The sequence below is a fragment of the Mustela nigripes genome, chromosome X (assembly GCF_022355385.1).
Source record: "Mustela nigripes isolate SB6536 chromosome X, MUSNIG.SB6536, whole genome shotgun sequence".
NCBI classification, from domain to species: Eukaryota; Metazoa; Chordata; class Mammalia; order Carnivora; family Mustelidae; genus Mustela; species Mustela nigripes.
The window spans coordinates 123,802,619-123,822,599 of NC_081575.1; positions in this window are offsets into that span (position 1 = coordinate 123,802,619).

The following is a 19,981-nucleotide window of genomic DNA, read 5'->3' on the forward strand; positions in this document are numbered from 1 at the left end:
CAGATGATGAGGCTATTCTTTTCACTGGAGACATTCTGTAGCCCAAAAAGATGTGGAGAAGCATTTTCCATCGATAAGTGCTTCCTTTGGCACCCGTGGACGTGCAGAGAAGAAGCTGGCACACACATCGACAACCTGACTTCTCACGGGCTCCAGGCTTTCCAAGGGACTCATGGGGTCTTGAGGTTCAGCCTCTGACCCAAGAGTAGAACTGTCTTCACTTTCTTCCGTGGAAATCCAGAATCTGCTTGGATATGTCCAACGATGAGAAACTCACCCCCTCCCTAAGAAGCCATTCCGGGGTGCCCGGGTGGCTTTGTCCATTAAGCATCTGTCTTGGACTCAGTAATGATCTCAGGGTCCAGGGGTGGAGCCTCATGGCCAGCTCCTTGCTCAGCGGACAGTCTGCTTCTCCCTCTCCCTGTCCCTCTCCAGCTCTCTCTTTTTAAGCTCATGCTTTTTCAAATAAATAAATAAATAAAGTCTTAGAAAATGAAAGAGAGACGCCATCGCATTCTTGGACAGCTCTGGCGTATACACGTTCCCCGTGTGGACCTGAAATTGGTCTCCTGGGTGCCTGATTCCTCATCCTGTATGTCGGACTACAAAGAGCAGATCGAATGGCTCTTCCGCAAGGCCAACTTTCAAATATTTGAAGGCAAACATCACATCCTTTCCTAAATGCTGCTTGCTGGGGAGATTTTTACTTTGGGGGCTGAATACCTCCAGATACTCTCCAAATGCAGAGGATTCCAAAAAGACTCAGGATCACCATCCCACTGTCTTCTCCCCATCCGGTTTCTGTCTGACTGGCTGCCACCAAAAGTCCCTTCTCCAGGTGGCACCTAACCATCTCAGGACGAAAGGGGGCCATCTATTGCGGTCAGAGATCACATCAGTATCCTGGACACCATGTCACACGTGCACACATGTGCTTGCACACACTTTATGCATTCATGTGCACACACATACATGCGCGTGTACGCGCACATTAAATATCCCCTCAACAAAAGTCTTCCGTGCATTTTATGTGCTCTGGTCCTAAATCCTATCTCTTCCTCTCCATCCTTCTATGCTAATGTTCTTCTTAGTAAGATGACGGATTTTAACTTCAAAATATCAATAATTATAATAAATGTAAACTGACCGAATTCTCCTTAAAAAAAAAAAAAACAGAGATCATCAACCTAGATTTAAAGAACACCATGATATGCTGCCTCAAAGAGACACAGCTAAAATATAAGGAAACAATGTGCAAACATAAACAGTTGAAAAAAAAAAACCCTATAGTGCATCCTTTCTGCTTATAGATCCTGTTTCTGCAAATTCACCTCCTTGATAAAACTTGTTCGTAACTCCAAAATCAATGCTCACAATGGGTTCCCGTGTATTTGCAAATGTGGACCAAGCCGTGGAATATTTGAGCCACGCAGCACACCCCCTCCCCACTGAGGACAAGCAAGGCAACCCACTGTCTTCTTTTTTTACTTCTCACACAGTAAACAACGGTCCTTTTCTTGGTCTTTTTCGTGCCATCATTCTCACACTTGGGGTGCTTTTCCTTGGTAATTTTGCTGTTTAAAGTGGCCCCGGAACATAGCGCTGAACTACCGTCTACTGGACCTAACTGTAGGAAGGCTGGGGTGTGCCCCACAGAGAAAATGGGTGTGTTAGACCATCTTCATTCAGGCCTGACTTGTAGTATTGTTGGCTCTGAGTTTACACGGATGAATCAACCATATCGACTCAAGAAGGTGTCTTTGAAGAGAAACACATAAAATTATGTTTGGATCACTTAATGAAGTTGTGAGAGAGTGCTCACAGACACGGAACCCTGCATTTCCTGTAGGATCAACGGTAGGTTCCATACTCAACTAATTCATTGTGCTAGGGGCTTTATAGAACACAGCTACCATAAATAATGACAATGGACTAGACTATGCAAATATTAACAACAAAAAACAACTAAAGAAGGTGTATTAGTATCAAAGAAGGACTTAATAAAAATAAATACTGAGGAGGAGAAAAGCTGTTTCATGAAAAAAGACTCAATTCACCGAGAACTTGAAACAATTACAAACTTTGATGCACTAAATTACAAAGATTCCTAATAGATAAAGTAAAAATTGGTAAAACAAAACTAAGCAAGCCCACAATTTGGGGAGCACATTTTAACATACTTTCTTAGTACTAGATAGGACAAACATGTCAAAACTCGGTGTACATTTAAGATTTTAATTTTGTTCAGATCTCACACCCTGTCTTTGCCTAGTCAGTCGATTTATAACTCTATATTAATGACTACAGAATATCTACAACTTTCAAGCATCCATGAAACATTTATAAATGTGGCCATATGCTGGGCCATTAAGCAACTTACAATAAACATCAGAGATTGAAATAATACAAAGTGTATTTTCTAGTTCCTGTGCAATGGAGCTGGAAATAAATGACAAAAAAGGTCAGTAGAAAATCCCATAAGTTTGAAAATTAAGCACTGCACTTTCAAATCACTGGTGAGGCCAAGAGGAAGCCAACACCAATATTAAAAAGTATTCTGATCTGAATGGTAATAAAATATTACCCACTAAACTTCAGAGCACCTTAAACAGAGTTGTGTGGGAGAATTTACAGCCCTATTTTTTTTTATATATAAGAAGGAAAATGACTGAAAATCATTAAGTTAAGAACCTATCTGAACAAGTTGGAAAAATAATCACACCTAAAGAAAAATATAAATTAATGAATGACATAATCAATGTAACACAGAGAAAATCAACAGAACAAAATTGGTTGTGTGAAAGACTGATAAAAATTATACCCCTAACAAGATTTACCACGGAAAAAAAAAATTAAAAGATAGAATCGACATTAAAAAACAATATCGGAAAAAAAGATACGCCTGGAGATCTCATGCTATATTTTTAAAAAATAAGAATATAAAAAACAACCTTATGCCAAAATTTAAAACTTGGATGGACATGTTTTTAGGAATAAAAGCATAAATTAAAGACATGTACAGCATAATTCAAATTTTTCCTGCAAGGAAATTGCCCGGTTTAGAAATCTTTGTTCGTATATTTAACAAACATTTATGGAAGGAAAAAAAAATGTCAACTTTATACAAACTCTTCCAGCATCTACAAGGTGACATGCTTCCTGAACTCATGTTTATGAGGCCAAACCCGAGAATTATTAAAAAACAACTTGCAGAATTATTAAAAAAAACAACAACTTTTTGTTCATTTATGAAAAAAAAAATGAAAGTGTTAGGAAATTAAATCTAGAAATGTCTGTTTGTTTTTATTTTTAAAGGAAAAACAAAGGAATAGCAGGTTGGGTTTATTCCCACAATGCAAGTTTTATTAAGTCTTTGGGGTGAAAAAAATCAATGGAATTCATCATGTTAACAGAATAAGGGGGGGAAGTATAAAATAATCTTAATATATGACAAATTTTGACAATTTTTTTATGATGTTCACCAATTTTTTATGATTTTAAAAAACACTCACACCGTATGAAATGAAATATGTTTCAATTGATATTGGGAAGGAGCGAAAGATGGTCACTCTCACGACTTCCACCAATCTGGAGTTTCTCTCCAGTGCAATAAGACAAGAAAAATAAAAATGGGGAAGTAGAGAAAGAAGAGAAGGAAATTGTTTACAAGTAATGATTGTTTACACAAGAACTTCCAAATTATGCTACAAGCCAACGATTAGGATTTAGTATCTGTTCAACAGGTTGTCTGGGTACCAGATCAATATAAAAAATCAACTGTATTTCTACTATTGGCAAAAACCAATCAGCAAAGAACGCTGGTGAAAGATAGACTTTTATGATTTACTTCACGGTACACAGGTTAAATACACTGTATATTTAGAAGACTTTTACCCAGAATACTGCAGCACCTTAAAAGGAATAACTGATGACTGACACAAATTTAAGAATTTACTATATCCATACATGGGAATATTTGGTATTATACAGATGTCAATTCTCCCCGAATCATCGATAGACTCATGGCTTGAGTAATCAAAGTTTCGACTTGGAGTGTCTGAAAATTAACAAGCTGATTCTAACGTTGACCTAAATACCCCAAACGCTGTGGCTCACTGAGGTACTTTCAAAGAACAAGGCAGAAAAACATAGATATCAGGAATTAACATAAAAGCATTGCAATTATTTTTTAAGATCTTATTTATTGATTTTTTAGAAAGGGAGAGCATGCACAAGCATGGGGAGTGGCAGGCAAAGGGAGAAGCAAGCTTCTCACCAAGCAAGGAGCCTGATGCAGGACTGGATCCCGGGACCCTGGGATCATGACCTGAGCCGAAGGCAGACACTTCGCCGACTGAACCACCCAGGCGTCCCCAAAGCATCGTAATTCAAATAGAATTGGCACAGGTGTGGACAGATGAGCAGGACCATATATGGACAGTTTGACAAAGGTCACATTGAGGAACGGTGAGGAAAATGCAGATCATTGAATTAATGACCCTGGAAAGCTTTCTATCCATTCAGAAGGAAAAACAAGTCCACCTTGACCTGCACGTCCGACCCTCTTCAAAAATAAATGGCAAGAGCTTTATCCATGTAAGGGTGAAGGTAAAGTGGTATTTCTTGGTGTGGATGGAAGATCTGTGCCCTCCGGTCCCCACCAAATTCACATGCGGAAGCCCCAACCTTCTCCCACTGGATGACGTGGTATGTGGAGGTGGAGGCTTTGGAAGGTTCTGATGGTTAGATGAGGTCATAGGGTAGGTCCCCGTGATGGGATTCGTGTCCACACAAGGAGAGACACCCCAAAACATGGTCTGTCTGTCTCTCTCGGCCACGTGAGGACATATCCAGAAGGAGGTGTCCTCGCCCGGAGCCAAGTATGCTGGCCTCTTGACCTTGGACTTCCCGCCTCCAGCATTATTGGAAAATAATTTCTGTCGTCTGTGCCACTCTGTCTGTGGTGTCCTGTTATGACCCCTCGGACAGCCTCAAGCATTGCTTAAAAAAAAAAAAATAATGACATTAAAGGTCGTCTTCCTGGTTTGGGGGTCAGGGGCTGGTGCAGACACAAACATTTATTCATGTATTTTTTTTTTTTAAATGGAGCAAAAATGGTAGCAACCAAAAAATATATATGTGTGTGTTGAATGACAGCAACAGGAGGACTGTCTGTTTATTAGCGATGCCTCTGAAAGGGGTGACCAAGCCACGTGGCCTCTTTGGCTCTCTGGAAAGGAAAATGGAAGCCGTGCCTTACCATATCGTCCTCAGCCAACACGACTTAGTAAAAGCCTCTTCACGGGCAGGGTCCGGCGAGAGGACCCGCTCGCATCCCCAAGCTGGAAAACCCCTCTTCGTTTCCGGACTGTCCTTAGAACCCTGGGCTTCATGGGAGACTGTGCCGCGGGCGCCAACGCAACCAGCAGAACACCGGCCGACCGTGAAGCCCGACAGGGACGTGGGAGCCACCGCCGGCCACTCTCCAGGATGCCAACCTCCTCCCCAGAGGCCGGTTTAAAAATCCACATAGCAGGGAGCTTAGCAGGGCTGGTGGAGAGCGGATTGTCCAATAATTAAACTTTTAAGGAATGTCCCCTGAGCATCTTTGCCGACCGAGTTTCCTGGTTTTATGAGTTTCCCGGCACCGGACGGGAACGGACTTGCCTTGGCTGTGTCTGTCGTGGCAGACGTACGTGCACCTGCTTTCCTCCTGATGTGACTCCACGGGGTTTCCGAAGGCAGCTGTCGGGTCTACCCTGACCAGCTCTGTGGTCCGGAGACACCATGCCTCAGGGCTCGGGCAGGGCCGGCATGTACATGGCAGACGCCCCGCACGCACGAGGTCACTGGACGACACTCCTGCAAACCTACATTCTGAAGAGGCTTCTCTGATGACCTCATGGGATGGGCACCGTGGTCCAAACACTGTCCGGGCTATTTCAGTCCACTGTCCCGATCCGACGGTGCTTATGGCCACCGCTCCACACAGAGACGAGGGCTGCCCCGTTACAGGCAGGGAAGTGGACTCGGCCCCGGGGACCCACATGCCCACGGCACATCACCTGGTCCCTCGGGGCACAAAGCTCCGTCTCTCCCTGCAAAGCCCAGGCCTCTCTTCTGTAGCGTTTGCCATCTCTGAGCACAAGCAGCACGGACTGAGCTCTTTCTCGACTGACGGAGCCTGGGAACAGCGTCTGGAGGTCATTTCAAACCCCAAACCAGGGGTCGTGTCCTGCAGGAGAAATGAGGCCTGTTGTGCTGCACACCGAGCGCGGGGAAGGCAGGAGGTCCCCGCGTCCTGCTGCACGAGGACCCCTCATGGAGGATGAGCGCCTTCTTGTGATGTTCTTCAGGGAAGGGGAGGCCCGATCCGTCATCCACGTGGACACAGGGTCATGCAGGCTTCTGTGGGTTGGGGGAGAAGACAGGGAACATCGGGCACATCACCGACAGCGGGAGTGACGCCCTGGACCGGACCTCACCCGGCGGGAAGCCAGCCGTAGGGAAATCCCAAAGTTCGCAAAACCCCACAGCGTCTCCGTTTCCACCCTGAGACAGGACAGATGTGTCGGTGGGATTCTGGGCTCAAAAACGGGCCCGCCTTCCCGGGTGTCAACGGGAAATGACAGGGCCTTGGGGTGTGGCAGGAGGGACTGCCAGCGGGACCCTCTCCGCTCGGGGACCCCACCCAGGCATTCCCCAAGATGCCTCCAGCAACGGTCCAGCAAGGACTGGCACATCCCCCTGACCGGTGGGCACCGACCGGCCACTTAGGGACCCCGCTTCGCCTTGTGTGCAAGCCCCAGAGAACGACAAGCCGGTGCCACTCCGACCCGCAAGGTGCCGGCGACTGTGGCATTGGCTCTGACGGCCGTACACCCCCCGCTCCGCGCTCACCACTGCTCCTCCTTCCCGTTGGCGAGCAGCGTCTCCGGCGGGGGCCGCGCCCGGCCTTAATCACTGCTAATACAATAAAGCGGCACTCTAACGTATGATTAACCTCATCCGTCTCGAAGTGGGGCTCAGCGGCGGTCGCGGGCGCATTGTCTCCCACCTGGCCATGATGTACATATTTATAAATCCGGTCTTCTGCGGGGAGGCGGAAAAGAAATCTTTTCCTTTGCGCTCGGAAGGCAAACCCACGGCGGCCCCGGGCGCACGTGGCGGCGGGTGACAGAGGGCACTAATTAAATGTCAGGCTTGACAGATTAAAATTATGAAATTTAAAATCGCCGAGAAGCTCTTTGTCATTGTCAAATTAGAAGTCAGGGCGATGAGGAACACGCACGTGACGGTGATAATGGATTGAATGGCAATGGGGTAGAGCAGCCGCTTTCTCTGCATCCCGATCAGCCCCGAGTTCACGGCTGGCGGCGGCGGGGGCTGCCTTTCCCGTTCCCGCGGAGCGTGGGGCGGCCGCCGCGTCCGGGATGCAGGCGCACGGGCACCCGGGCATGTGGAAGTGTGGAAGTTGTTGGGGAGGCACCTTCTACAACGGGGCGATTTATGGCATCCCGTCAGGAAGGGACGGAGCCCCCCCCACACGCGCACCCCACTCTGTATTGAGCACAGAGGGACACACGGCATTCCGCAATGACACACGCGGCCTTCTGTGCCACCCCACCACCGCCGCCAACAGCCCCGATAACGGGATCGATTTTGCAACAATTAAAAGTCTTGCGCGGCTCTTGGAGACGACGACCCTCCAAGGGGCGATTGGTGCTGTGGGTTCCAGAAGGTTCTGGACACGCCGCAGTGTGGGCAGCCGGGACTGTGGTGGAAATCAGAAGACCCCGTAGACAGGCCGCCCAGTGCAAGGTCCAGATCAGGGGACAGGTGTCCCCTGTGCCCTGAGCCCTCACGCCCACCCCTCACGGTGGGCCGAGGGGACCCTCCGATTTCCTCCCATCGACAGGGTGCCCAGAAGGCAGCCCGCCAAGCATGCAGAATTCCTTGTGAATAATTCAGCACCCGTAAATGATGAAATATGACACCTTTCAAAGACATTCTGGAGCGTTATACGTCTTCAGACAAGCTCTCTCCTTGCAGACAAGCTTTCCGTTCAAGAAACGCCACACCACGGAGCTCCGGCTCTGCTCCCGGGGAGTGCACTGGGGAATGTCTCGGCTCTGCCCCATGGGCTCTGTTGTTGGGGACCTGGAGGACACACCGAGGGACCCCCCCCCCCCCCGCCCAGCCACCTCTGCTTGGGACAGACGCACCTGCAGGAACATCCCAGCAAGCACCCCTCAGGGACGTAGAATACGGGGTGGGGTGGGCTACGGGCTCCACTGCCTCGTTCCCTCTGTGCAATATCCAATATCCCCGTTGTAATCAACATCTCAAAACCCATTGTGTTCACTGTGGTAAAATGGATAGGAAATAAGACTTACCATGAGGCACACGGAGTGCTTTCACGGTACTACACAACCATCGCCGCCATCTACACCCTAAATATTCGCATCGGGCCGAAGGAGACCCTGTTCCCATTCGCGGTCAACTCCCTATTCTCTGTTCCCTGCCCATGGGGACCACTAATCCACTCTCTGTCTCCGCAAATGTGCCTGTTTGGGACGTGTCACACAAATGGAATCCTGCGTAACGTAGACTTTGGTGTCTGTTCCCTCCCTGACTGTTGGGCCCTCAAGGTCCATCCACGGAGCTCCATTCCTTCATGTGACTGAGTCACATTCCCCCCGGATGGACAGACCACTTTCTGCCCATCCATCCCTCCATTGGTGGAGAGTCGAGCTCTTTCCGTATTTCGGCTGTTGCGAGTACTGTCTCCGCGAACACGTGTGTACACACACGCATCTATTTGAGCTCCTCTTGTTAATTATCTTGGTCGACACCGAGGCGTGAACTTGCAGAGTCATACGGCAACTCCATGTTCAACTTTGTGAGGAGAAACCACACTGTCTTCTACGGCAGCTGCACCGTTTTCCGTTCCCCCCAGCAACCCACAAGGGGCTCTGAGTTTCCACATCTTCACCAACACTGGGTGTGTCCATTAGTAGAAGTAAAAGTAGTAGTGTAGTACCATGTCCTTGTAATGACGGTCCCTCAGAAGTATGGGTGGGAAGCGGCATCTCATCGTGCCTTCCGTTGCCATGTCCCTGACGATCAGTGACGCTGTGCATGTTCTCATGTGCTTCTTGGTCATTGGCATGTCCACCTCAGAGCGATGTCTCTTCCAGTCCTCTGCCCACTTTCTAATTGGGTCATTTGTCTCTTTGCTGTTGAGTTTATAACACACTCTTTATAAGCTTAGCTTTTGACCTTTTAAACTAATTCCCTTTGTTTGCAGAAGACCTGAGTTTCTTCTACCATGGACTCTTTATGGGGATGGCATAGAATCCTACATCAGAAAGTCCTTTTGAGGTCTATAGTCAAACTCCCTCATTTCGAGCAACTGCAACCAATGGGAGATGTCCAGTGGGCTGCACTCCATCAGTGCAGGAGAGACAGCTTGCTTTGTCTCTGTGTCTTCTCCTTCACCAAATGGCACCTTTCTGCCAAGAACTGGCATGTGCTGCTTTCCTAGGCGAAAGACTGTCCCCAAACTCACATCCATGCAAAATCATGGGATATGACATAATTAAGAGGTAGGATCTTTGCAGACGCAATCAAGTTAAAATGAGATCATCTCCAAGTAGGGTGTCCCGAAATCCAATGACAGGTGTCCTTGTAAGGCACACAAAAGGAGACACAGACACAGAGGAGAAGCCATCTGAAAATGGAGGCAGAGATGGAGGGACATAAGCCCAGGGATGGCCAAAGGCCCAGAGGTTACAAGAGGCAGGAAGGACCCACCCTGGAGCCCTGGGAGGGAGCATGACCCTGTCCCACCTGAACTCAGAGGTCCTGCCCCACCCGGATCTCAGTAGCCCTCCCCTACCTGGATCTTAGTGGTCATGCCCCACCAGGATCCCAGTGGTCCTGCTTGTCTGGATCTCAGACTCTGGTCTCTGGACCCAGTAATGGATAGAATGAATTCCTAAGCTGCCCAATGTGTGGACACTTGCCTCAGCTGCTCTAGGAAATTCAAACACTGCCAAAGAATAAATAGAATTAATAGTCACTGTTCTTGAACCTTCACCCTGTGCCTGATGCTGATCTCAGTCTGCCACATGCCTGGTGTTATTGCCACCCACATACATTGTCCCCATGTCTCAGATATAGAAGCAGGACCCATGAGGGTGACCTACTAGCCCAGCAGCAGGATCTGGTTAGTAGGCACAGACCTGAGTCCACAGTCCTCATCCTACAGGACAAAGTCTACTGCATTCTGCTCCATCTGGAAACTCATTCCTTTTAGAAACGTATTTAATATGGTCCCTAAAACACAAGACACCTCCTCTCCCTGCATGCATGGATACCAGCTCTCTCCTGACCCACTCTCTCTCTGCACTGAATCCCTCAGAGCACACCCAGGGCCCACCAAGTTGTAGACCATCAAAACGCACGTGAGTCCACGAAGGGAGAAACATGGAGGTTCAACAGGGGCACTTTGTTTGGATGCATTTTCTTGCCACTGCTTTTTCTCATGTTCCCAGAAGATGGTATCTGAATTTCTCCACGTCTGAGAACGTGTTTCTGTGATCTGTTTTATATAAAATACACAATTAAAAACTGAAATCAGGGACTCTTTTAAAGGAGAATAGTACTGAGGAAGTACCGATGAAGGTCTTTGTCAGACTCATTTGTGAATTCTCCGCAGTTTTCCAGCTGATTATGCATTTTCCCTTTCTGAGAACTTGCTCCAACAGAGCTGTACCCAGCCTCTCCCTATTCTTCTCGAACACAGGTGCCACCCAGGTTGGCAACCATGGGAGGCAGAATCTTGGAGAGGGGAAATTTTTTATTTAGCTGGCTGATAAAAAAATGTTTTTAGATGTAACAAAACAATACAATCAGTGTTTGATCCAATCACAAAATGCACAAGAATGAAAAATGTATACAGTGCACATAAAACAACTGGCACAACTATATATTTCCAAAAGAATGCTTCTAAAATTACCCAGTTTTTGAAATCTGTACAAACACAGACGTATGCTAATAACAATTTACATCCATCTCAAAGATCCATAATTGACAGCAAAGGTCCTTTTTGTCATAAAAGTCAGCACTCAGTGGGTCTAGAGATGGGTTGGGGATACGTTTTCAGGGGCCAAGATTCTGCCTCCCATGGTTGCCAACCTGGGTGGCACCTGTGTTCGAGAAGGATAGGGAGATGCTGGGTACAGCTCTGTTGGAGCAAGTTCTCAGAAAGGGAAAATGCATAATCAGCTGGAAAACTGCAGAGAATTCACAAATGAGTCTGACAAAGACCTCAAGAGGATGTTCATGCATGTTCTCCATCTGACCACCCAGAACACCCCAACCCATCCAACTCGGCTCCCTTAGTTGGTCTCTATGACGTCTGAGACTTCACGTCACCTCTGAGAGCCCGGTGACAGCTGATCACGTGAGATGCAGCCACGGCTTCTGCAAAAACCAGATGGTGCTTCACTCTGACCTGCTCTTTGCAAACAAGTAGAGGAGGGTCTGGGAGCATCGTCTACACAAATCAATGATTAACAGGACATGGGAGAATATTTCAGCTACCCTGAGCTCAAGTACTTATGTGCTAAATACAACAATTGCCACGTCCTCTTGCCAGTCTCATTTATTGAGTGGGTCGGCGGAGAAGGGTGGTTGTTGGTTTTACTCCCCTGCCCTCACCAATTAATTCACCCATATGGACTTCTGACATCACTCCATCCCAGTTACTCCGAATCAGCACTCTTGTCTCATAAAGATTGCTAAGAAGCAGTAAGAGGAGAGTCCCTTTTGTTTCAATGTAGGTTCATCCCATACTGACTTTTGCACTCTTTTTCTTCTCGGTCATTTCCTACCACTCACATGTAGCACGCCGTAGGTCTTCACTTTGCAAATTTCTTTAGAAGAGCTCCAAATCCTACACTGTTCATTAATATACATTGTCGAACCCATCCCGTTCAAGGGATAAACCCTCTGTTACAGAACCAGGGACGTTCTTCATCAGGGCTCTGCCCTGAGGACACATATGTGTGTCTTATTCCCCTGCTGCCTCACTGGTGCCCCTGCCATCTCCAGCAATGAAACAGGAGAGAAATGCCCCATGTGAAAAGCATCTCGGATAGACTTTTAAGCCAAGGCATATACTTCCCTTGGGGTGTAGAAATATACCAAGGACACAGAAGTAAATAAATGTCTTCCCTGAACAAAATTTGCAAAGAGGAGTCCTTAGCAAGGAAGAGGGATAAAATCCATGCTTTCCTCCATAGATGCCTCACTCCTGAGGGAATGATCTCCACTTGGGTCACCACTGAGCGCTGTGCTGGGGTCCCAGAGTCCCCAGCTAGTGAAATCCTAGTGGATGCTGTCAAGATCTGTCCCCAGGAAAGAATGCACGTCACAGGGCAGCGGGGTTGCAATAATCAGGGAAATTAGTATGAGGGTATCTGTCTCTCTTCTTCTCTCTTTGTCTGTCTCCCTCTTTAGGTGTCCTTCTGTCTCTCTGCTGGATCTGCCACTCTCCATCTGTCCTCATTCCCCTCACCCTCTCTACTCAGGATTTCTCCATGTCCTTGTCCCTCTATCTCTTTCTCTGTCTCCCTTCCCCTCATTAATTCACAGCTGCTGGGAGACCTGCATCCTGGTCTTATCTGGGAGAACTGGTATGATCAGGTTCCTCCATCCCGATGACCCTGGCCAAGATCCCTGCAGGCGCCTCCGACCCATCCTGGAAGGTCCACTCACTCTCTCTGCCCCAGAAGCATCTCCCACATCAGTAATTACACACACCTCGTAGGACTAATAGGGAAGTAAAACATACAAAATGTGGTGGGTATTAGAGAGGGCACGGATTACATGGAGCACTGGGTGTGGTTCAAAAACAAGGAATACTGTTATGCTGAAAATAAAAACAACAAAAAAAGAAAAAATGTGTTTCTCAGCATATTCTATGAGATGGCAAGGTTAGTCTTGGTTCCTTTGGTTGTGGAGAACATGCTTAATCCTGCCAGTTCCTATTCCCGATGTAAGCTTCATGAAAGCCTACAGTAAGAAACAAGATACCAGAGCAATGGCCTCAAGTATGTTTGCCGTCTTCCTTGGTTCTTTCCAAACTCATTCTAATCCCCTGAATGTTGTTACAGACAAGTGCAATGAAGTCAACCAGACGTCTGAAGATACCGGGGCTGATGGGTTAAAGCCATGTTTGAAACATGGGCTCCACACCAACCATTATGTGACAGGACGTTTTGTAGCCCAGGACCCGTGTTCAGCAGCATCGTGCGACCATGGAATGTTCTGGAACACATGCTGAGAAACGACGTGCCCTTGGCCGTGAGTCCCTGGCCCAGGCCCCCAGTGGATGTCCATGTGGGATCATTGGTGAGAGACAGCGTAGGGGTAGAGATAAGTCCAGCAAGCTGTTTCTCTAGACTCTAGTCACTGTCTTGCTGTTCTTATGTGCCCCAAACAGAATGACCAGCCCTCAAGAGCCCCTGGGCACTTCAGTGGCCAGAACAGTAGAGTCCTTGGGAGCTCCAAGTGTGTTGCAGTGTGTGTAGAAGCACACAGCAGGGTTGACCAGAAGACTGAACATCTGTGTCTGAGCAGCTGTGAGCTACCTTTGGGGCCCTGCATGGGCAGAACCTTGGGGGAGAAGTCAATCCCTAGAGGGAAGGCAAGAATAGCTCCATCTTTGTGCATGTCCCCAAAAGGCTGGAAGGCACCTCCCCTACTCACAGATCACAGAGACAACGAACATAACAAGGCCAAGGAGACATCCCAGTGGTTTCAGTTCTTGGGGTAAAATGGAGCAACGTCTCCCCAGTCCTGTTCCCCTGAGCCTTTGAGAAACAAGAGTGAACCTGGTCGAAACCAATAGCAAGGGGCTGGCCTTTATGGTAGCCTCCACTGCCAAAGACTTTTTCTTCCAGGGCAAGATTGTGTGTGTGTGTCCACATCCAAACATCTTTGCACATTGCCTTGGCCTCTCTCCCTCAATAAACATGCCATCTTGCTAGTCTAAACACTGAACACAAGAGCGCCTCTGTTCCCTTAGAGTTCAGGTGGATCCGGTCATCCAAAATATTTAACACTGCCGCAAAACTTTAAATTTGGGTCCTCAAGATGTGAGTCTGGTTTCTGGGTGTGGGCTGGGATGGTGGCGGGTAGCGAGACCACGTTCATAAAAGTGTGCGGCTATACCACAGCGTGTTCTGCAGGAGACAGCTGCTGGGGCGTGCTTCCCAGACAGTGAGTTCACCTCATTAGTGCTTAAATGGCCCTACAAACCTGTGGCGTCCTACAACACAGCAATGACCGTCTGTGGGAGCTGCCCAGTGGTGCCTTAGAAAAACACCGTGCAGTGAAGGACAAATATCAACACCCATGTGACCTCTCCCTCTTCTGGAGGCCAGACGTCCGAGACAAAATGGTCGGCAGAGTTGGGTCCTTGTGGAGGCTCCACCAGAAGGAAGGTCATGCTCTTGGCTTGTGGCCACACCTGTGCATCAGTCTTCACGTGGCCACCTTCCCTCTGTCTCTCTTCATTCCCTTGCCGGGTCAGCAATCCTATTACCTCAGGGACCTACCCTAACATAATCGTAACCAGATCCCATCTGCAAAGACCCACTTTCCAATTGAGGTCCCCTTCCCAGACACCCAGACTTCACCCTTCAACACACATTTCAGGAAGACCCGCTTCTGTTTGTCATGTCATCTTTGAACGAGGGGTATCAACCCAGGAAAGTGATTGTGAGTCAACCCAGAAAACTGCAAGTGTCCCAGGACCCTGAAATTCAGTCCTGAAATTTAAGTGCACCCGTGTTTTTAGGGCATTGTTGACGACTCTAGAGATGTCCCCTGGCTGTGCAGACCCAGACTCCGAAACCAGCTGCATATTTTCACAGGGAGAGAAAGCCGTATGTGTAACATCAAGGTCTGTCTGAACCATATTTGTTGTCCTGAGTGTATTTCTTTAATTTCTTACTTTTTTTTTTATGAGCTTGAGTCAGGTGTTTGATTTAGGAAATTGTATTAAAATAGGCGATAAGACTGTCATCTAAGATTTGCTTGTTATTTTTTCTACATGTCATTAAAGTGATTGATAATTTAGGGTACCGGAGGAGAACACACGAGATTAAACCTGAAACCGTCTATAAATTAGAGGAGTTCACGTGCGCCACGCTACGTTGGACTGTTGGAACACCTAAGCATACAGCTGGGAATCAGGGTAGGAAGACGCGGATGGGTAGGCAGAGCCCCAGCAGTGGACCCGAGGCCACCCTAACTGGCTATGACATGTCCTGGAACAGCAGCGCAAGGGCATCCTCACTTCTCCTAGATGATATGACCAAATATGAATTTAAAAAGAGGGGGCTCCTGCCTGTCACCCCAAAGCCTGATGTTAGGAGTGGTAGCCACAGTCTGCGTGGTGGAGAGAGGTGTGGGATGAATACCCAGAGTGACGTGCGTGCCAGGTCCCAGGAGCTAAGACCACCATCTTCACCTTCCACAGGGGTCTCACAGAGGCACATCTTCACCCACGTGCATCAGGAAAGGACCACCTCTGTCTTGCCTTAGAATCACCCATTATCACATCCAGAAGTCTCCATAAGTGGACCCTGATTCTATGGCTGAGTGGACAGGGGCATAGAACAGCTGGGTCTACCTACTACCAACCCAGCATCCTCCTGCTGTGATCCAGCTTCTGGGTCAAGCCCACTCACGTGCATCATGTATGGCCCTCAGGTCCACTGAAGATGGTGGAGGACCATGGGAATGTGAGACATGAAGAACCATAACATCAGGAATCAGTGCAAGTCCCATGCACCTTTCACAGGACATTCCTCACCTATGCAGAAGGTAGGTGTGGCTTGTGGGGGCTCCTGTCCTTCCCAAGGAAGAGAACCAACTGGGTTGACTCTGCTGTCTGGGGAATGAAGGCATCCGGCATCCAGCATCAGTAGAGGAGGTGACCAGGAATGGAGGAGGAGGGAACATTCCAGCCCCTCATCCCAGGTACCTGTGGACCAAGTATGGCCCACCTGGGAGGGAGAACTACCCATGGCCATGTTCTTCCCCTTCCCTGTTTCCATCTTACAATGCATATGGCAATCCCCAGAAACAACATTTCCCTGACAGCCCCAAAGGGAACCTCATGGTGGGTCATTTGTCATCATCAAAATGTAATGATGAGCCTTGCCTTGATAAAGACATTTCCAAAACAAACAATGCAAAAATCTATTTCAATTAATATTATCTCCTCGTTATATTCAAGGAAAAGTCTGGAAACACACAGGATGCAGGTGTCACAGATGTGAAAGCTGAGGTTGAAGACTGTGGGCTGCACACCCTTAAAATAAGTTCAGCGGGTCACCAAGCCTCCAGCTCACACCTCCGTTGGGTCCTCAGCTCGAGTCATCTTCCAAACAAGTGGCAACTGCTGGTGGAGAAAGAAGTGCACCACCATGACCTAATGGAGCATTTTATTCAGAGAAAGTACCCAAGACTAGATCAGCTGCCTTTCAGGGAAATCAGCTCTAAGGGCTATTGCAGACTCTTCATTTTTTTTTTTCCCCAGGACCACCATGTAAGCCTCTGACTTTCCTCCACAGGTAGAGCTCTCCTGATGTCAGACAATGGGACTGGGGAGCTGTACCAAGGACATGGGACCCCTCTAGGTCAGAAAGGATAAGCCACGCAAGCTGGCATGTGGGGTCAAGATGGTGTGCAGCCAGTGTGCAAAGCAGCAGACTGAGCTTGTCTGTCTACTGGATGAAGAGTTCCATTTGCAGTCCCCCGCTGACAGCGCGCACCAGTTTACCCATCTTTCCTGCAATCTCTATTTTATCTGAGAGCAGTTGAATAACCATCCCCAAGGATAACCACGTCCTAGTTCCCAGAGAACCCATGAATATGAAGCTTATCCTGGATTATCCGAGAGGCCCAATGTCATCACAAAGGTCCTTCTGACAGCAAAGCAACAGTAAGAGCTATGATGACAGAAGCAGAGATTGGAGTGATGTGGTTCCAGGAGCCAAGGGATGCAGGAACTGAAAGAGGCAAAGACTGGATTCTGCATTGGAGACTCCAGAAGACACCTGGACTTCAGCCCAGGGACACCAACTTGGGAGATCCAGCCTCGGGCCCTAACACTTAGTCAACCTATAGTGTTTCCAGCCTCCAAGTTCCTGGCCACTTGTTGTAGCAGCCAGAGGAAACTCATACGCCTGCCATGTTTGTAGCCCAGGGCAGGGAGCTCTCCCACGGGGTGGTTACAATGTTACAGTAAACATCTGTGGATATTACGGCACCTGCACTTGCAGCACGACCGCCGCTCCCCTTCCACAAACACGGCAGAGTCTTGCAGAACCGGGATGTCCCCTGCAACAGTAACCACTGTACTCTTCCGGCTGCGATGGAAACCCAGGTACATCGGCCCACCACCAGGCGACACCCCTCCCTCCCGGCCCCGAGTCTGCCCCTTCCCTTTGTGTGGCCCCACCTTCACGGTTCAGAGCCCCCCGCGAAAACAGGGTCTCAGTTCATTAGAGGAGGGTCAGGTTCGGCAGCAGCTTGCAATAAAGAAATTAGCAAAACCAGAAGCCGCAATTCTGTACAAACCCTCAAAAACGAAGAGGATTTAAAGTGACAAGATCCAATTAAATTTAATTACCCAAGCTGTATTTTCATTTTAACTGACACTTTTTATTAAGGCGCCGCATGCACTAAAGCCAGCAACCCAGACCAAATTGCATCCTGGTAATACAGTTATCTTATGCAAAATTCCGAGTATCTAATTTTCTAAAACGAAATTAGGCACAGGGGGTTTGTAAAAGGTTTTCTTTGTTTGGGGCTCTGGAACACCGTGTTCAGTGTACTCACCACACGGCATTGCCTTTATCACAGGAAGCCGCGGTGCCCCCCAATAAAACTTACTCAGAGAGAGCATGACAACGTAATTTGTTTGCACTTGCCTCCGACTCTGATACACTGCCGACATCAGAAGCCACCGCCTTCCTGGTTTTCCTTTTTGAAAGTCATTTCTCCCCACCCCTCCTGCTGGGATGAGGCTGGAGTGTTTAATTGGCATCTCCGGAAAACAATACTCTTGAAAACAATGTCTCCTCTCGAAGATCCCTCCCCCTCCCCGCTCCCCTTGTCACGGTTGAGGGAAGACAAAGCGGTTAATTAAAATGGCCTTTTAAGTGTGAGTTGATGGTAGAGCTCATTGACACGATTCTTGATTCTTGTGAGGTTGGAGGGGAGGCATTCCCAGGATCAATGAGTAAAATGTCACCCGCTTGGGCTGCCTCTCCAACCCAGGATGCTGGCACCTGACGTCTTCCCATGGCTTCTCCTCTGTGTCTGTACCTTGCCTTCTGTCTCTTACAAGGACCCCTGTCATTGGATTCAGGGCCACCCTGGTCCAGGATGAGCTCACCTCAGATCCTTCCCTCTCTCACATCTGCAAAGACCCTTTTCCAAACAAGCCCCCATTCCCAGGCCCCAGAACTTAAGACAAGGACGCATCTTCTTAGGGCAGATGTGTACCATTCATTCCATCACTATGCCTGCCCAATGCATTCTCCATGGGACATCCCCCTTCTCAGCTTCTGGGGGTAAAATGTCAAATCCACGTGCATAGGAAAAATGATGGCCACTCCATCTCTGAAAGCGTGGCTCAGACTCAAAGGTGAAACCCAAAGTGTGTAAAACCAGGACTGGACTCGTGTTGGGAATCCACGTTGTGTGGCAGGATGGCTCACTGAATTCAGTGTCCCACGTGCCCTCTGTTCCGGTCACTGTCACTGGGTGTTGTGGCACATGTTTTAAGGTGTCAAACGAAATGACATAAAAGGGCATCTACTCATGTTTCCAGCACCAGAATAGCAGTGTCATGGGAGCAAACAGTCCAGCACTGGCTTACGGCAATGATATTCCTGAGTGTTGGAACCCACGCTCTTGGAGGGGCACACAGGGGGCCCTTTGTCCCATCTTCTAATGGGGCCGCACATCTGAGATTATTTCAAAAGCAAACACGAAATGAAAACAGTGACCTGGCTTTTCTATCCCTTCTTCCCCACCATCTTGTTTATCTCATCCATCATGTTTGGGTTTTAGATACTGGTTTCCAGTGCATTCCCTGAGCAACCCTTGGAATGGGCTCCCAGGACTATGTCCCCACCCTGCTGATCCCTCTGCCTTCCAACAGAGCCCAAGCTCCCAGCCTGGCTTCCGAGGCCACTCGCATGGGCAGTGTTCTCCCAACCCCAGAATCGTGCCCCTCCTGGCTTAGGAAAGCAACCAAAACAAGACACATCCATCATGGAACAGCATTTATAAATAATAGAAGAAGCAAGGTCAACTTCAACAAAGGTGACATGAGGGTTGTGCTGGACGGCCAAGAGAGCACGTGCATGAGACCGGAAGGAACGGAACGTGGGAAGCCCACAGGTGCCGATGGGAAGGAACCGTGTTGCTAAGAAGCGTGCGGGTGGCCCTTGGCCAAATCATGGGTTAGAAGTACAGCAGATTCCTGCCAACGTGCTGGTTCCTGACGGACGCTGGAAATGCTAGATCAAAAGTCAAGACGTGAATGGAGCAGAGGCAGGATTCCCTTTCTTCTATGGCCACAGAGACCAAGAGGGGGAACCAGGAGGAACACACACAGGTGGAAGGGGTATCCCGTCTCACCACGCTGATGCACTTTCTACGGGATGGCCAGGGTGCTTGCCACGGGCTGGATGAGACACATGCGTATAGCAAGCTCTGTGCGTGGACGTCACCAGGTGGGAAGGGCCAGGGACAGACCACTGGAGGCACAACAAGTCCCTGCCCAGGGCCCTGGGAATCTACCATGATGGGATTGAAGTCTCCCAGCTCCTCCAGGAACCCATGATTCTGGCTGGTGGTTCAGGAACGCAGTGTTCATTCAGGC